We start from the raw sequence: 19,452 nt of genomic DNA, 5'->3' as shown, positions 1-19,452 counted from the left end.
GTAGGGAAAGTAGAGCTTCTTAATGCGGTAGGGAAAGTAGAGCTTCTTAACGTGGTAGGGAAAGTAGAGCTTCTTAACACGGTAGGGAAAGTAGAGCTTCTTAACACGGTAGGGAAAGTAGAGCTTCTTAATGCGGTAGGGAAAGTAGAGCTTCTAATGCGGTAGGGAAAGGTAGAGCTTCTTAACACGGTAGGGAAGTAGAGCTTCTTAACGCGGTAGGGAAAGTAGAGCTTCTTAATGCGGTAGGGAAAGTAGAGCTTCTTAACGCGGTAGGGAAAGTAGAGCTTCTTAACGCGGTAGGGAAAGTAGAGCTTCTTAACGCGGTAGGGAAAGTAGAGCTTCTTAACGCGGTAGAGAAAGTAGAGCTTCTTAATGCGGTAGGGAAAGTAGAGCTTCTTAATGCGGTAGGGAAAGTAGAGCTTCTTAATGCGGTAGGGAAAGTAGAGCTTCTTAACACGGTAGAGAAGGTAGAGCTTCTCAACGCGGTAGGGAAAGTAGAGCTTCTTAACGTGGTAGGGAAAGTAGAGCTTCTTAATGCGGTAGGGAAAGTAGAGCTTCTTAATGCGGTAGGGAAAGTAGAGCTTCTTAATGCGGTAGGGAAAGTAGAGCTTCTTAACGCGGTAGAGAAGGTAGAGCTTCTTAACGCGGTAGGGAAAGTAGAGCTTCTTAATGCGGTAGGGAAAGTAGAGCTTCTTAACACGGTAGAGAAGGTAGAGCTTCTTAACGCGGTAGGGAAAGTAGAGCTTCTTAATGCGGTAGAGAAGGTAGAGCTTCTTAACGCGGTAGAGAAGGTAGAGCTTCTTAACGCGGTAGGGAAAGTAGAGCTTCTTAATGCGGTAGGGAAAGTAGAGCTTCTTAACACGGTAGAGAAGGTAGAGCTTCTTAATGCGGTAGGGAAAGTAGAGCTTCTTAACGCGGTAGGGAAAGTAGAGCTTCTTAACGCGGTAGGGAAAGTAGAGCTTCTTAACGCGGTAGGGAAAGTAGAGCTTCTTAATGCGGTAGGGAAAATAGAGCTTCTTAATGCGGTAGGGAAAGTAGAGCTTCTTAACGCGGTAGAGAAAGTAGAGCTTCTTAACGCGGTAGGGAAAGTAGAGCTTCTTAACGCGGTAGGGAAAGTAGAGCTTCTTAACGCGGTAGGAAAAGTAGAGCTTCTTAATGCGGTAGGGAAAGTAGAGCTTCTTAATGCGGTAGGGAAAGTAGAGCTTCTTAACACGGTAGAGAAGGTAGAGCTTCTCAACGCGGTAGGGAAAGTAGAGCTTCTTAACGTGGTAGGGAAAGTAGAGCTTCTTAATGCGGTAGGGAAAGTAGAGCTTCTTAATGCGGTAGGGAAAGTAGAGCTTCTTAACGTGGTAGGGAAAGTAGAGCTTCTTAACACGGTAGGGAAAGTAGAGCTTCTCAACGCGGTAGGGAAAGTAGAGCTTCTTAATGCGGTAGGGAAAGTAGAGCTTCCTAATGCGGTAGGGGAGGTAGAGCTTCTTAACACGGTAGGGAAAGTAGAGCTTCTCAACGCGGTAGGGAAAGTAGAGCTTCTTAATGCGGTAGGGAAAGTAGAGCTTCTTAACGCGGTAGGGAAAGTAGAGCTTCTTAACGCGGTAGGGAAAGTAGAGCTTCTTAATGCGGTAGGGAAAGTAGAGCTTCTTAATGCGGTAGGGAAAGTAGAGCTTCTTAATGCGGTAGGGAAAGTAGAGCTTCTTAATGCGGTAGGGAAAGTAGAGCTTCTTAACACGGTAGAGAAGGTAGAGCTTCTCAACACGGTAGGGAAAGTAGAGCTTCTTAACGTGGTAGGGAAAGTAGAGCTTCTTAACACGGTAGAGAAGGTAGAGCTTCTTAATGCGGTAGGGAAAGTAGAGCTTCTTAATGCGGTAGGGAAGGTAGAGCTTCTTAACACGGTAGAGAAGGTAGAGCTTCTTAACGCGGTAGGGAAAGTAGAGCTTCTTAATGCGGTAGGGAAAGTAGAGCTTCTTAACACGGTAGAGAAGGTAGAGCTTCTTAACGCGGTAGGGAAAGTAGAGCTTCTTAATGCGGTAGAGAAGGTAGAGCTTCTTAACGCGGTAGGGAAAGTAGAGCTTCTTAATGCGGTAGGGAAAGTAGAGCTTCTTAACACGGTAGAGAAGGTAGAGCTTCTTAACGCGGTAGGGAAGTAGAGCTTCTCTACCTTCTCTACCGCGTTAAGAAGCTCTACCTTCTCTACCGCCTCCCTCCACCTCAAGAAGCTCTACCTTCTCTCTTCCTCACTCCTCCACCTGCTTCCTCCTCTACCTTCTCTCCGTGTTCCTCCTCTCTTTCTCTTCCTCCTCCTCCTCATCTTCTACCTTCTCTACCGTGTTAAGAAGCTCTCCTTTCCCTACCGCGTTAAGAAGCTCTACCTTCTCTACCGTGTTAAGAAGCTCTACTTTCCCTACCGCATTAAGCTTCTTAACGTGGTAGGGAAAGTAGAGCTTCTTAACGCGGTAGGGAAAGTAGAGCTTCTTAACGCGGTAGAGAAGGTAGAGCTTCTTAACGCGGTAGAGAAGGTAGAGCTTCTTAACGCGATAGAGAAGGTAGAGCTTCTTAACGCGGTAGAGAAGGTAGAGCTTCTTAATGCGGTAGAGAAGGTAGAGCTTCTTAACGCGGTAGAGAAGGTAGAGCTTCCTTGAGTGTGTTGAATTCTGAGCTGCTGCCAAGCCACAGAGGTCCATAGTGGAAATAGTCTGAGGGTCATCTGAGGCTCAGGGACTGAGAGAGACAGGTACTTACACACTTCCATTTCCATCTGCTCAAACAGGGTTCTGTGTTCTGCCTCCAGTTAGCAACATGACAGACAGACAATATACTCAACAATCATGTCATTAAGGCTGAAGTTGTGAGGGGTCTTCACTGTGTCGGTGCAGCTCTCAGACTTCAGACCAAAGTCAAAGAGCCTTGTCTCTCACCAGATACAGATGAAACTGTTTCAGTATCTGGATGGCTCATCTTCCTCCTCCTCCTCTTCCTCCTCCTCCTCCCCTTCCTCCTCCTCCTCTTCCTCTTCCTCTCCCTCTTCCTCCTCCTCCTCTTTCTCTTCCTCCTCCTCCTCATCTTCTTCCTCCACCTGCTCCTCCTCCCCTCCTCCTCTTCCTCCTCCTCCACCTGCTCCTCCTCCACCTCCTCCACCTGCCCCTCCTCCTCCTCCTCCTCCTCCTCCTCTTCATCCTCCTCCTCCTCTTCTTCCTTCTCTTCCTCCACCTGCTCCTCCTCCTCCTCATCATCTTCCTCCTCCTCTTCTTCCTTCCTCCTCCTCCTCCTCCCTCATCTTCCTCCTCCTCTCTTCCTTCTCTTCCTCCACCTGCTCCTCCTTCTCTTCCTCCTCCTCCTCCTCCCCTCCTCCTCATCTCCTCCTCCTCTTCTTCCTTCTCTTCCTCCTCCTCCTCCTTCCTTCTCTCTTCCTCCTCCTCTTTTTCCTCCTCCTCATCTTCCTCCTCCTCCTCCTTCTTCCTCCTCCTCCTTCTTCCTTCTCCTCTTCCTCCTCCTCCACCTGCTCCTCCTCCTCCTCCTCCTCCTCCTCCTCCTCTCCTCCTCCTCCTCTTCCTCCCTCCTCTCTCCTTCTCCTCCTCCACCTGCTCCTCCACCACCTCCTCCACCTGCCCCTCCTCCTCCTCATCTTCCTCCTCCTCTTCTTCCTTCTCTTCCTCCACCTGCTCCTCCTCCACCTCCTCCACCTGCCCCTCCTCCTCCTCCTCCTCCTCATCTTCCTCCTCCTCTTCTTCCTTCTCTTCCTCCTCCTCCTCCTCCTCTTCCTCCTCCTCCTCCTCTCCTTTATCGTTGTCAACACATCTAGTGTCTGAAACACACTACAGGATTTGACCCATTGGAGCTACTATCCCACTGAGCGCTTCAGTCCAGCCAAATCCTAGTGAACTAGTAATCGGTATAGTACATACACCTGCTCCTCCTCCTCCTCCTCCTCTTCCTCCTCCTCCACCTGCTCCTCCTCCTCCTCCTCCTCCTCCTCCTCCTCATCATCTCTTCTTCATCGTTGTCAACACATCTAGTGTCTGAAACACACTACAGGATTTGACCCATTGGAGCTACTATCCCACTGAGCGCTTCAGTCCAGCCAAATCCTAGTGAACTAGTAATCGGTATAGTACATACACCTGGTGGCACCTCCGGGCGGTACGATTGGACAATTGGGTGAGAATCGGGCTATATTTGCTGTGCAGGTTTGCGCATGTTCAGTAAGGAAATCATCATGGCAACCGCCGAAGGTACCGCGTTCCTTGTATGGGCATTGTTATGCTCCGAAAAATAAATGTACTTTTACATGTTAGTCATTTAGCAGACGCCCCACCCAGAGAGACTTACAGTCAGTACAGTCATCATCAGATAGCTTGGTGGGACAACCACATATCACAGTCATAGTCAGTACATTCATCATCAGATAGCTTGGTGGGACAACCACCTATCACAGTCATAGTCAGTACATTCATCATCAGATAGCTTGGTGGGACAACCATAGTCATATCATCAGTCATAGTCAGTACATTCATCATCAGATAGCTTGGTGGGACAACCACATATCACAGTCATAGTCAGTACATTCATCATCAGATAGCTTGGTGGGACAACCACATATCACAGTCATAGTCAGTACATTCATCATCAGATAGCTTGGTGGGACAACCACATATCACAGTCATAGTCAGTACATTCATCATCAGATAGCTTGGTGGGACAACCACATATCACAGTCATAGTCAGTACATTCATCATCAGATAGCTTGGTGGGACAACCACATATCACAGTCATAGTCAGTACATTCATCTTCAGATAGCTTGGTGGGACAACCACATATCACAGTCATAGTCAGTACATTCATCATCAGATAGCTTGGTGGGACAACCACATATCACAGTCATAGTCAGTACATTCATCATCAGATAGCTTGGTGGGACAACCACATATCACAGTCATAGTCAGTACATTCATCATCAGATAGCTTGGTGGGACAACCACATATCACAGTCATAGTCATACAGTCATCATCAGATAGCTATTCATCATCAGATAGCTTGGTGGGACAACCACATATCACAGTCATAGTCAGTACAGTCATCATCAGATAGCTTGGTGGGACAACCACATATCACAGTCATAGTCAGTACATTCATCATCAGATAGCTTGGTGGGACAACCACATATCACAGTCATAGTCAGTACATTCATCATCAGATAGCTTGGTGGGACAACCAGTCATAGTCATAGTCAGTACATTCATCATCAGATAGCTTGGTGGGACAACCACATATCACAGTCATAGTCAGTACATTCATCATCAGATAGCTTGGTGGGACAACCACATATCACAGTCATAGTCAGTACATTCATCATCAGATAGCTTGGTGGGACAACCACATATCACAGTCATAGTCAGTACCTTCATCATCAGATAGTCCATACATTCATCTTCAGATAGCTGGGACAACCAGTCATAGTCCATACATTCATCTTCAGATAGCTTGGTGGACCAGTCATAGTCCATACATTCATCATCAGATAGCTTGGTGGACCAGTCATAGTCAGCATTTCATCATCAGATAGCTTGGTGGACCAGTCACAGCACATTCATCTTCAGTCATAGTCAGTACATTCATCTTCAGATAGCTTGGTGGACCAGTCATAGTCAGCACATTCATCTTCATAGCTACCAGTCATAGTCAGCACATTCATCTTCAGATAGCTAGGTGGGACAACCTCAGACACAGTCATAGTCAACATTCATCTTCAGATAGCTAGGTGGACAGTCATAGTCAGTACATTCATCTTCAGATAGCTAGGTGGACCAGTCATAGTCAGCACATTCATCTTCAGATAGCTAGGTGGACCAGTCATAGCTAGATAGCTGGACCAGTCATAGTCAGCACATTCATCTTCAGATAGCTAGGTGGACCAGTCATAGTCAGCACATTCATCTTCAGATAGCTAGGTGGACCAGTCATAGTCAGCACATTCATCTTCAGATAGCTAGGTGGACCAGTCATAGTCAGCACATTCATCTTCAGATAGCTAGGTGGACCAGTCATAGTCAGCACATTCATCTTCAGATAGCTAGGTGGACCAGTTCATCTTCATCTTCAGATAGCTAGGTGGACCAGTCATAGTCAGTACATTCATCTTCAGATAGCTAGGTGGACCAGTCATAGTCAGTACATTCATCTTCAGATAGCTAGGTGGACCAGTCATAGTCAGCACATTCATCATCAGATAGCTAGGTGGACCAGTCATAGTCAGCACATTCATCTTCAGATAGCTAGCTGGACCAGTCATAGTCAGTAAAGTATCTGTCAGCTAAGTTAGAGCTAGTAAGGGTGGGAGGGGATTATTTAATGTACTCTTTGAGGAGGTTTCAGATGTCTTCAGATGTCCTAGCTTCACGGAGAAGCTGGTTCCACCATTGGGGTACCAGGACAGAGAAGAGCTTGGACTGGGACAGTGTGAGACATAGGATGTGAAAAGGTAGGAGAGTGAGGTCGAAGAGGCAGAATTAGGAGACAGGAAGGAGAAGGATTTAGCAGAAGGGAGAGATGATAGGATAGAAGAGGAGAGAGTAGTGGGAGAGAGAGAGAGACCATCTGGGTAGGGGCTGAGTGGTTAGAGATGATAGGATAGAAGAGGAGAGAGTAGTGAGAGAGTAGTGAGAGAGAGAGATGGACCGACCATCTGGGTAGGGGCTGAGTGGTAATAGATGATAGGATAGGAGATGAGAGAGTAGTGGGAGAGAGAGGGAGACCATCTGGGTAGGGGCTGAGTGGTTAGATAGGATAGGAGAGGAGAGAGTAGTAGGAGAGAGAGAGAGACCATCTGGGTAGGGGCTGAGTGGTTAGAGATGATAGGATAGGAGATGAGAGAGTAGTGGGGTAGGGGCTGAGTGGTTAGAGATGATAGGATAGAGAGGAGAGAGTAGTAGGAGAGAGAGAGACCATCTGGGACAGTGGTTAGGATGGCTAGAAGAGGAGAGAGTAGTGAGATGGGTAGATAGGGTTAGAGATGATAGGATAGAAGAGAGAGTAGTGGGAGAGAGAGAGACCATCTGGGTAGGGGCTGAGTGGTTAGAGATGATAGGATAGAGAGGAGAGAGTAGTGGGAGAGAGAGAGACCATCTGGGTAGGGGCTGAGTGGTTAGATGATAGGATAGAAGAGGAGAGAGTAGTGGAGAGAGAGAGACCATCTGGGTAGGGGCTGAGTGGTTAGAGATGATAGGATAGAGAGGAGAGAGTAGTGGGAGAGAGAGAGACCATCTGGTAGGGGCTGGTGTGAGGAGAGTGATAGAAGAGGAGAGTAGTGGAGAGAGAGGAGAGAGTGGTTAGAGATGATAGGATAGAGAGGAGAGAGAGACCATAGAGAGGTACCATCTGGGTAGGGGCTGAGTGGTTAGAGATGATAGGATAGAAGAGGAGAGAGAGTAGGAGAGAAAGAGAGAGACCATCTGGGTAGGGGCTGAGTAGGATGATAGGATAGAAGAGGAGAGAGTAGTGGGAGAGAGAGAGAGACCATCTGAGTAGGGGCTGAGTGGTTAGAGATGATAGGATAGAAGAGGAGAGAGTAGTGGGAGAGAGAGAGACCATCTGGGTAGGGGCTGAGTGGTTAGAGATGATAGGATAGGAGAGGAGAGAGTAGTGGGAGAGAGAGACCATCTGGTAGGGGCTGAGTGGTTAGAGATGATAGGATAGAAGAGGAGAGGATCTGAGAGTAGGAGAGAGAGAGAGACCATCTGGGTAGGGGCTGAGAGAGATGATAGGATAGAAGAGGAGAGAGTAGTGGGAGAGAGAGAGAGACCATCTGAGTAGGGGCTGAGTGGTTAGAAGAGGAGATGATCTGGGGATTAGAGATGATAGGAGAGAGAGTAGTGGAGAGAGAGAGAGACCATCTGCTGAAGAGATGATAGGATAGAAGAGGAGAGAGAGTAGTGGGAGAGAGAGACCATCTGTGGGGCTGACTGATGTAGGGTGAGTGGTTAGGGCTGGAAAGGCTGAGTGGTTAGAGATGATAGGAGAACAAAGTAGTGATCAGAGACCTGGGTAGGGGCTGAGTGGTGTTGCAGTGAGGTTAGTAGGTGAGCAGCCTCTAGTAAAGATGAGGACAGAAGAGGAGAGAGTTGCCTGCCTTGTGAGTTGGAGGGGACTGGGAAAGAGTGAGGTCAAATGGTTAGCAAGGAGGAAAGGAAACAAAGCGAGAGTTGGAAAGACATTAATCAGTATTGGAGGGGACTCAAATGTAGCAAGGAGGGGAAAGCGAGAGTTGGAAAGACATTAATCAGTCATGTTTCCGGTCACCTGGAGAGAGAGAGACCATGCCCTGATTAAAAGCAGTGGTTCGCGCTTTCAGTTTCACGCGAATGCTGCCATCAATCCACGGTTTCTGGTTTGGGAATGTTTTAATCGTTGCTATGGGAACGACATCTTCAACGCACGTTCTAATGAACTCGCTCACCGAATCAGCGTATTCGTTAATGTTGTTGTCTGACGCAATACGAAACATATCCCAGTCCACCTGATGGAAGCAGTCTTGGAGTGTGGAGTCAGCTTGGTCAGACCAGCGTTGGACAGACCTCAGCGTGGGAGCCTCTTGTTTTAGTTTCTGTCTGTAGGCAGGGATCAACAAAATGGAGTCGTGGTCAGCTTTTCCGAAAGGAGGGCGGGGGAGGGCCTTATATGCATCGCGGAAGTTAGAATAGCAATGATCCAAGGTTTTACCAGCCCTGGTTGCGCAATCGATATGCTGATACAATTTAGGGAGTCTTGTTTTCAGATTGGCCTTGTTAAAATCCCCAGCTACAATGAATGCAGCCTCAGGACGTGTGGATTCCAGTTTGCAAAGAGTCAAATAAAGTTCGTTCAGAGCCATCAATGTGTCTGCTTGGGGGGGTTATATACGGCTGTGATTATAATCGAAGAGAATTATCTTGGTAGATAATGCGGTCTACATTTGATTGTGAGGAATTATAAATCAGGCGAACAGAAGGACTTGAGTTCCTGTATGTTGTTGTGACCACACCACGTCTCGTTAACCATAAAGCATACGCCCCGCCCCTCTTCTTACCAGAAAGATGTTTGTTTCTGTCGGCGCGATGCGTGGAGAAACCCGTTGGCTGCATCGCTTCGGATAGCGTCTCTCGAGTGAGCCATGTTTCCGTGAAGCAAAGAACGTTACAGTCCCTGATGTCCCTCTGGAATGCTACCCTTGCTCAGATTTCATCAACCTTGTTGTCAAGAGACTGGACATTGGCGAGTAGAATGCTAGGGAATGGTGCGCGATGTGCCCGTCTCCGGAGCCTGACCAGAAGACCGCTTCGTTTGCCTCTTTTACGAAGTCGTTGTTTTGGGTCGCAGGCTGGGATCCATTCCGTTGTCCTGGGTGAAAGGCAGAACACAGGATCCGCTCCGGGAAAGTCATATTCCTGGTCATACTGATGGTGAGTTGACGCTGCTCTTATGTTCAGTAGTTCTTCTCGACTGTATGTAATGAAACCTAAGATGACCTGGGGTACTAATGTAAGAAATAACACGTAAAAAACAAAAAACTGCATAGTTTCCTAGGAACGCGAAGCGGGCGGCCATCTCTGTCAGCGCCGGAAGTAAAGCCAGTAGGTAGCCTAGTGGTTAGAGCGTTGGACTAGTAACCAGCAGGTAGCCTAGTGGTTAGAGCGTTGGACTAGTAACCAGCAGGTAGCCTAGTGGTTAGAGCGTTGGACTAGTAACCAGCAGGTAACCTAGTGGTTAGAGCGTTGGACTAGTAACCAGCAGGTAGCCTAGTGGTTAGAGTGTTAGACTAGTAACCAGCAGGTAGCCTAGTGGTTAGAGTGTTGGACTAGTAACCAGCAGGTAACCTAGTGGTTAGAGCAGGTAGTCTAGTGGTTAGAGCGTTGGACTAGTAACCAGCAGGTAGACTAGTGGTTAGAGTGTTGGACTAGTAACCAGCAGGTAGACTAGTGGTTAGAGCGTTGGACTAGTAACCAGCAGGTAGCCTAGTGGTTAGAGCGTTGGACTAGTAACCAGCAGGTAGACTAGTGGTTAGAGTGTTGGACTAGTAACCAGCAGGTAGACTAGTGGTTAGAGCGTTGGACTAGTAACCAGCAGGTAGTCTAGTGGTTAGAGCGTTGGACTAGTAACCAGCAGGGTAGCCTAGTGGTTAGAGCGTTGGATTAGTAACCAGCAGGTAGACTAGTGGTTAGAGCGTTGGGCTGGTAACCAGCAGGTAGCCTAGTGGTTAGAGTGTTGGACTAGTAACCAGCAGGTAGCCTAGTGGTTAGTGTTGGACTAGTAACCAGCAGGTAGACTAGTGGTTAGAGCGTTGGACTAGTAACCAGCAGGTAGACTAGTGGTTAGAGCGTTGGACTAGTAACCAGCAGGTAGCCTAGTGGTTAGAGCGTTGGACTAGTAACCAGCAGGTAGCCTAGTGGTTAGTGTTGGACTAGTAACCAGCAGGTAGCCTAGTGGTTAGAGCGTTGGACTAGTAACCAGCAGGTAGCCTAGTGGTTAGAGCGTTGGCCTAGTAACCAGCAGGTAGCCTAGTGGTTAGAGCGTTGGACTAGTAACCAGCAGGTAGACTAGTGGTTAGTGTTGGACTAGTAACCAGCAGGTAGCCTAGTGGTTAGTGTTGGACTAGTAACCAGCAGGTAGCCTAGTGGTTAGAGCGTTGGACTAGTAACCAGCACGTAGACTAGTGGTTAGAACAAGGCGTTGGACTAGTAACCGAAAGGTTGCAAGATAGAATCCCCGAGATGAAAGGTACAAATCTGTCGTTCTGCCCCTGAACAAGGCAGTTAACCCACTGTTCCTAGACCAGTTAACCCACTGTTCCTAGACCAGTTAACCCACTGTTCCTAGACCAGTTAACCCACTGTTCCTAGACCAGTTAACCCACTGTTCCTAGACCAGTTAACCCACTGTTCCTAGACCAGTTAACCCACTGTTCCTAGACCAGTTAACCCACTGTTCCTAGACCAGTTAACCCACTGTTCCTAGACCAGTTAACCCACTGTTCCTAGACCAGTTAACCCACTGTTCCTAAACCAGTTAACCCACCGTTCCTAGACCAGTTAACCCACTGTTCCTAGACCAGTTAACCCACCGTTCCTAGACCAGTTAACCCACTGTTCCTAGACCAGTTAACCCACTGTTCCTAGACCAGTTAACCCACTGTTCCTAGACCAGTTAACTCACTGTTCCTAGACCAGTTAACCCACTGTTCCTAGACCAGTTAACCCACTGTTCCTTGACCAGTTAACCCACCGTTCCTAGACCAGTTAACCCACCGTTCCTAGACCAGTTAACCCACTGTTCCTAGACCAGTTAACCCACTGTTCCTAGACCAGTTAACCCACTGTTCCTCAACCAGTTAACCCACTGTTCCTAGACCAGTTAACCCACTGTTCCTAGACCAGTTAACCCACTGTTCCTAGACCAGTTAACCCACTGTTCCTAGACCAGTTAACCCACTGTTCCTAGACCAGTTAAATAAAATATTCAACATGTATAAAAGTTACTGGGGTGCCTTACCAGTTAACCCAGAGTTCCTAGAGCCCATCAACCTGAAATGGGCTATGTGCTTCCAGGTTAGGTTTGCTCTGATTTCTTCCATTTGGGCAAAATCTCCATGAGCTGATCAGTTAGCCTGCAGTTGGGGAATAACCCACATGTAATGACATTGGCCCACTGTCCTATCTACAGGAGGACTCAAATCATATCTATTCATAGCAGTGGAAACTGGATATCAACAAGCTATTTAGGTCAGGTGTGTGTGTGTGTGTGTGTGTGTGCGTTCAAGGGCACCGCAGCGGAACTTTCCACCCTAGAATAGGACCATAGAACTATAAACCACACGATCACTCTGTTTCCAACCGGTTATACAGGACATATCAACATGACTGGTACATGACATATCAACATGACTGGTACATGACATATCAACATGACTGGTACATGACATATCAACATGACTGGTACATGACATATCAACATGACTGGTACATGACATATCAACCTGACATATCAACATGACTGGTACAGGACATATCAACATGACTGGTACATGACATATCAACCTGACTGGTACAGGACATATCAACATGACTGGTACAGGACATATCAACATGACTGGTACAGGACATATCAACCTGACTGGTACATTAAATATCGACATGACTGGTCAGGACATGTTGCTGGTACAGGACATATCAACCTGAGTTCAACCTGACATATCAACCTGGCTGGTACATGACATATCAACAGGCATATCAACCTGACTGGTACATGACATATCAACCTTGCTGGTACAGGACATATCAACCTGACATATCAACCTGACTGGTACATGACATATCGACATGACTGGTACAGGACATATCAACCTGGCTGGTACATGACATATCAACCAGGCATATCAACCTGACTGGTACATGACATCAACCTGGCATATCAACCGTGTGGTACATGCCATAGCACCCTGGCTGGTACATGACACATCAACCTGACTGGTACATGACATATCAACCTCACTGGTACATGACATATCAACATGACTTGTACAGGACATATCAACCTGGCATATCAACCTTGCTGGTACATTACATATCAACCTGACATATCAACCTGACTGGTACATGACATATCAACCCGACTGGTACATGACATATCAACCTGGCATATCAACCTTGCTGGTACATTACATATCAACCTGACATTTCAACCCGACTGGTACATGACATATCAACCTGACATATCAACCTGGCTGGTACATTACATATTAACCTGGCTGGTACAGGACATATCAACCTGACATATCAACCCGACTGGTACAGGACATATCAACCTGGCACATCAACCGTGCTGGTACATGACACATCAACCTGACCGGTACATGACATATCAACCTGACTGGTACATGACATATCAACCTGACTGGTACATGACATATCAACCTGACTGGTACATGACATATCAACATGACATATCAACCTGGCTGGTACATGCCATATCACCCTGACTAGTACATGACATATTAACCTGACTGGTACATGACATATCAACCTGCCTGGTACATGACATATCAATCCGACTGGTACATTACATAGCAACCTGACATTGACCTGACTGGTACATGACATATCAACCTGACTGGTACATGGAATATCAACCTGACATCAACCGGCTGGTACATGACACATCAACCTGACTGGTACATGACATATCAACCTGACTGGTACATGACATATCAACCTGACTGGTACATGACATATCAACCTGACATATCAACCTGACTGGTACATGACATATCAACATGACATATCAACCTGGCTGGTACATGCCATATCACCCTGACTAGTACATGACATATTAACCTGACTGGTACATGACATATCAACCTGCCTGGTACATGACATATCAATCCGACTGGTACATTACATAGCAACCTGACATTGACCTGACTGGTACATGACATATCAACCTGACTGGTACATGGAATCAACCTGACTGGTACATGACATATCAACCTGACATTACATAGCAACCTGACATTGACCTGACTGGTACATGACATATCAACCTGACTGGTACATGGAATATCAACCTGACTGGTACATGACATATCAACCTGACTGGTACATTACATAGCAACCTGACATTGACCTGACTGGTACATGACATATCAACCTGACTGGTACATGGAATATCAACCTGACTGGTACATGACATATCAACCTGACATGTCAACCTGACTGGTACATGGATCAACCTGACATATCAACCTGACTGGTACATGACATATCAACCTGACTGGTACATGACATATCAACCTGACTGGTACATGACACATCAACCTGACTGGTACAGGACACATCAACCTGACTGGTACATGACATATCAACCTGACTGGTACATGACATATCGACCTGACTGGTATATGACATATCAACCTGACATATCAACCTGACTGGTACATGACATATCAACCTGACATATTAACCTGACTGGTACATGACATATCAACCTGACTGGTACAGGACATATCAACCTGGCTGGTACATGCCATATCAACCTGACTGGTACATGACATATCAACCTGACTGGTGCAGGACATATCAACCTGACTGGTACAGGACATATCAACCTGACTGGTACAGGCCATGTCAACCTGACTGGTACATGACATATTGACCTGACTGGTACATGACATATCAACCTGACTGGTACAGGACATATCAACCCTGACTGGTACATGACCATATCAACCTGACATATTAACCTGACTGGTACATGACATATCAACCTGACTGGTACATGACATATCAACCTGACTGGTACATGACATATCAACCTGACTGGTACAACGACATATCAACCTGACTGGTACAGGCCATATCAAAATGACATGACATATCAACCTGATATCTGGTTACATGACATATCAACCTGACAGGTTCATGACATATCAACCTGACTGGTAAAACGTCTCAACTAGTTATACCAAAATGACAGCTCCTTCTGGTTCAGAGAGACATGACAGGTTCTGTTTATTCATGATGATGTTTCTGTTTATTCATGATGTTTCAGAGGGAGAATGACAGCTCCTCCTGGTTCAGAGAGACATGACAGGTTCTGTTTATTCATGATGTTGTGTTTCAGAGGGAGAATGACAGCTCCTCCTGGTTCAGAGAGACATGACAGGTTCTGTTTATTCATGATGTTGTGTTTCAGAGGGAGAATGACAGGTTCTGCTTTGGGATTGTGTTGCCGGGCAGCCAGTGGTCTGAGTGTTGACTTTGTGATTGTCTGATCACTAAAATATTTAGACCAGCAATACATAATCAATGATTGCTGATTGTGAGTGTGTGTTTGTTTGTTTTAGATTACAAGACTGTTTGAGTAACTCTTCCTCCTCTCTCCCTGAATGTTTCTGTTAACTCTTCCTCCTCTCTCTCCCTGAATGTTTCTGTTAACTCTTCATCTTCCTCCTCTCTCTCTGAATGTTTCTGTTAACTCTTCATCTTCCTCCTCTCTCTCTGAATGTTTCTGTTAACTCTTCATCTTCCTCCTCTCTGAATGTTTCTGTTAACTCTTCATCTTCCTCCTCCTCTCCTGAATGTTTCTGTTAACTCTTCATCTTCCTCCTCTCTCCCTGAATGTTTCTGTTAACTCTTCCTCTTCCTCCTCTCTGAATGTTTCTGTTAACCCTTCATCTTCCTCCTCTCTGAATGTTTCTGTTAACTCTTCATCTTCCTCCTCTCTGAATGTTTCTGTTAACCCTTCCTCCTCTCTCTCTGAATGTTTCTGTTAACTCTTCATCTTCCTCCTCTCTGAATGTTTCTGTTAACTCTTCATCTTCCTCCTCTCTGAATGTTTCTCTCTTCATCTTCCTCCCCCTCTCTCCCCTGAATGTTTCTGTTAACTCTTCCTCTTCCTCTCTCTCTCTCTGAATGTTTCTGTTAACTCTTCATCTTCCTCTCCTCCTCTCTGAATGTTTCTGTTAACTCTTCATCTTCCTCCTCTCTCTCCCTGAATGTTTCTGTTAACTCTTCATCTTCCTCCTCTCCTGGAATGTTTCTCTCTTCATCTTCTCCTCCCTCTCTCTCCCTGAATGTTTCTGTTAACTCTTCATCTTCCTCTCTCTCCTGAATGTTTCTGTTAACTCTTCATCTTCCTCCTCTCTCCTGAATGTTTCTCCATCTTCCTCCTCTCTCTCCCTGAATGTTTCTGTTAACTCTTCATCTTCCTCCTCTCTCTCTGAATGTTTCTGTTAACCCTTCATCTTCCTCCTCTCTGAATGTTTCTGTTAACTCTTCATCTTCCTCCTTCCTCTCCTCTCTGAATGTTTCTGTTAACTCTTCATCTTCCTCCTCTCTCTGAATGTTTCTGCATCTTCCTCTCATCTCTCTCTGGAATGTTTCTGTTAACTCTTCCTCTTCCTCTCCTCTCTCCCTGGAATGTTTCTTGCTAACTCTTCCTCTTCCTCTCTCTCTCTCTGAATGTTTCTGTTAACTCTTCATCTTCCTCCTTCTCTCTGAATGTTTCTGTTAACTCTTCATCTTCCTCCTCTCTCTCTCCTGAATGTTTCTGTTAACTCTTCATCTTCCTCCTCTCTCTTCTCTGAATGTTTCTGTTAACCTTCTTCTTCCTCTCTTCTTTTTCTCCTAGTTGGAGCTTCTGCAACTCTTCATCTTCCTCCTCTCTCTCTCTCCCTTGGCGGTCAGGAGGTGGTGGTGTATGACCAGAGTTCATCTGACTTCCTCTTGACTCTTCCTCGGAGGCTCTTCCCTACCTCCCTATTGACAAGCTGGAGAGGAGCTTCCTTCTTCCGTAACCTGCTCTCAGGTTAGACAACACTTCATCTCAGCTCCCTCATCTTCCCTCACTGCCTCTGAATGTTTCTCTTCCTCTCCCCTCTCCTCTCTTGTCCTCCTCCCTCCCCTCCCCAGCCCTTCACATCCTCCCTCTCTGAATGTTTCTGCTCTTCCTCTTCCTCCTCTCTCTCTCTCTGAATGTTTCTGTTAACCCTTCCTTCCTCCTCTCTCTGAATGTTTCAACTCCTCCTCCTCTGAATGTTTCCTCCCTCCTTCTCTCTCTCCCCTTCCTTTCTCAGGAGGTTTCCAGAGTCTCCTCCTCCCCGAGCCTTCCAGCCCTTGGGAGAGGATTCATCCTCCCTCACTCAGCCCCTCATCTTCCTCACTGCTCCTCCCCTTCCTCTCTTTCCTCCTCCCTCCCTCCAGCCTTCCAGCCTCTCTCTCCCTCCTCCCTCCTCCACTGCATCCTCCTCACTGCCTCCCTCCCCTTCCTCTCTTCCCCTCCCCCCCCCTCCAGCCCTTACATCCTCCCCTCACTGCCTCTCCCCTTCCTCCCTCCCCTCCTCCAGCCCTACATCCTCCCTCACTGTCTCTCCTCTCTCCCTTCCATCCCTACATCCTTCCCTCCCCTCCCCTCCTCCAGCCCTTACATCCTCCTCACTGCCTCTCTCTCTCCCCTTCCTCTCCCTTCCAGCCCTACATCCTCCCTCCTCCCCTCCCTTCCCTCTCTTCCTCCTCCAGCCCTACATCTTCCTCACTGCCTCTCTCTCTCTCCCCTTCCTCTCTTTCCTCCCTCCCTCCCCCAGCCCTCCCCTCTCAGCCCTCCCTCCTCCCTCTTCCCCTGCTCCCCTCCCTCCCCTTTCCTCCCCTCTCCTCCTCCTCCCCTCCCTTCTCCTATCAGCTGCATCCTCCTCACTGCCTCCCCTCTCTCCCCTTCCTCTCTTCCCTCCTCCCTCCCTTCCTATCAGCTGCATCCTCCTCACTGCCTCTCCTCTCCTCCCCTTCCTCCTCTTCCCCTTCCCTCCTCCCCCTCCAGCCCTACATCCCTCCCCTCACTGCCCCTCTCCCCCTTCCTCCTCTCTCCCTCCTCCCTCCCTTCTCCCTATCAGCTGCATCCTCCTTTTGCCCCCCCTCCCTCCCTCCCCTTCCCCTCCTCCTCCCTCCCTTCTCCTATCAGCTGCATCCTCTCACTGTCTTTCCCTCCCTTCCTCCTCCCTCCCTTCCCATCAGCTGCATCCTCCTCACTGCTGTTCCCTTCCCTCCCCTTCCCCTCCTCCCTCCCTTCTCCTATCAGCTGCATCCTCCTCACTGCCCCCTCCCTCCCCTTCCCCTCCTCCCTCCCTTCTCCTATCAGCTGCATCCTCCCTCACTGCCTCTCTCCCCTCCTCCCTCCCCTCCTCCCCTCCCTTCTCCTATCAGCTGCTAGAACTGGGCTGCTGACATGCTGGACATCCTGCTACCTTCCTTCATCCTTTCACAACATCATTCACACGTACTCATTCACTCATTCATCACTGGCCAGTGAGGTGGTGATAGGACAGCTAACTGAAAATGGCTGCTGGTGATAGGACAGCTAACTGAAAATGGCTGCTGGTGATAGGACAGCTAACTGAAAATGGCTGCTGGTGATAGGACAGCTAACTGAAAATGGCTGCTGGTGATAGGACAGCTAACTGAAAATGGCTGCTGGTGATAGGACAGCTAACTGAAAATGGCTGCTGGTGATAGGACAGCTAACTGAAAATGTGGACGTGAATGGGTTAATTGTGGGCGTGAATGGGTTAAATGAGGACGTGAATGGGTTAAATGAGGATGATGAGGACGTGAATAGGTTAAATGAGGACGTGAATGGGTTAAATGAGGACGTGAATAGGTTAAATGAGGACGTGAATGGGTTAAATGAGGACGTGAATGGGTTAAATGAGGACGATGAGGACGTGAATGGGTTTAATGAGGATGTGAATGGGTTTAATGAGGATGTGAATGGGTTAAATGAGGATGTGAATGGGTTAAATGAGGACGTGAATGGGTTAAATGAGGACGATGAGGACGTGAATGGGTTTAATGAGGATGTGAATGGGTTTAATGAGGATGTGAATGGGTTAAATGAGGACGTGAATGGGTTAAATGAGGACGTGAATGGGTTAAATGAGGACGTGAATAGGTTAAATGAGGACGTGAATGGGGTTAAATGAGGACGATGAGGACGTGAATGGGTTTTGAGGATGAGGGTTAAATGAGGATGAATGGGTTTAATGAGGATTTGGGTTTAATGAGGATGTGGGTTTAATGAGGTTAATGGGTTAAATGAGGATGTGAATGGGTTAAATGAATGTGAATGGGTTAAATGAGGATGTGAATGGGTTAAATGTGAATGGGTTAAATGGAGGATGTGAATGTTAAATGAGGACGTGAATGGGTTAAATGAGGACGGAATGTGGCTTAATGAGGTTAAAAATGAGGGATGTGAATGGGTTAAATGAGGATGTGAATAGGTTAAATGAGGACGTGAATGGGTTAAATGAGGACGTGAATGGGTTTAATGAGGATGAATAGGTTAAATGAGATGTGAATGGGGTTTAATGAGGATGTGAATGGGTTTAATGAGGATGTGAATGGGTTAAATGAGGATGTGAATGGGTTAAATGAGGACGTGAATGGGTTAAATGAGGACGTGAATGGGTTAGGTTGAATGGGTTAAATGAGGGATGTGAATGGGTTTAATGAGTTAAAATGGGTTTAATGAGGACGTGAATGGGTTTAATGAGGATGTGAATAAATGAGGATGTGAATGGGTTAAATGAGGTTTTAAATGAGGATGGGAATGGGTTTAATGAGGATGTGAAAAATGAGGATGTGAATGGGTTAAATGGTTTTAAAATGAGGACGAATGAATGAGGTTGAATGGGTTAAATGAGGATGTGAATGGGCAAATGAGGACGAATGGGTTAAATGAGGTTTTAAATGAGGATGTGGGTTTAATGAGGATGTGAATGGGTTTAAAGTGTGTGAATGGGTTAAATGAGGATGTGAATGGGCTTAATGAGGATGTGAATGGGTTAAATGAGGATGTGAATGGGTTAAATGAGGATGTGGTTAATGAGGTTTTTAATGAGGATGTGAATGGGTTAAATGAGGACGGTGAATGGGTTAA

The 19,452-nt window shown here is 47.0% G+C and overlaps 1 long non-coding RNA gene across 1 annotated transcript; it reads left to right on the top strand.

Annotated features, from left to right (window-relative positions):
• The first annotated feature begins 18,070 nt into the window (after positions 1-18,070).
• Positions 18,071-18,847, top strand: LOC121843110. The gene is made up of 3 exons (XR_006081445.1): positions 18,071-18,099; positions 18,130-18,462; positions 18,794-18,847. It is a non-coding gene; the product is annotated as an uncharacterized LOC121843110 (long non-coding RNA).
• The last annotated feature ends 605 nt before the right edge of the window (positions 18,848-19,452 follow it).

Source organism: Oncorhynchus tshawytscha, unplaced genomic scaffold (genome assembly GCF_018296145.1).
Source record: "Oncorhynchus tshawytscha isolate Ot180627B unplaced genomic scaffold, Otsh_v2.0 Un_contig_2671_pilon_pilon, whole genome shotgun sequence".
Lineage (NCBI taxonomy): Eukaryota > Metazoa > Chordata > Actinopteri > Salmoniformes > Salmonidae > Oncorhynchus > Oncorhynchus tshawytscha.
Note: the sequence above shows the minus strand (reverse complement) of the source record. Positions and strands in the feature narration are given on the sequence as shown.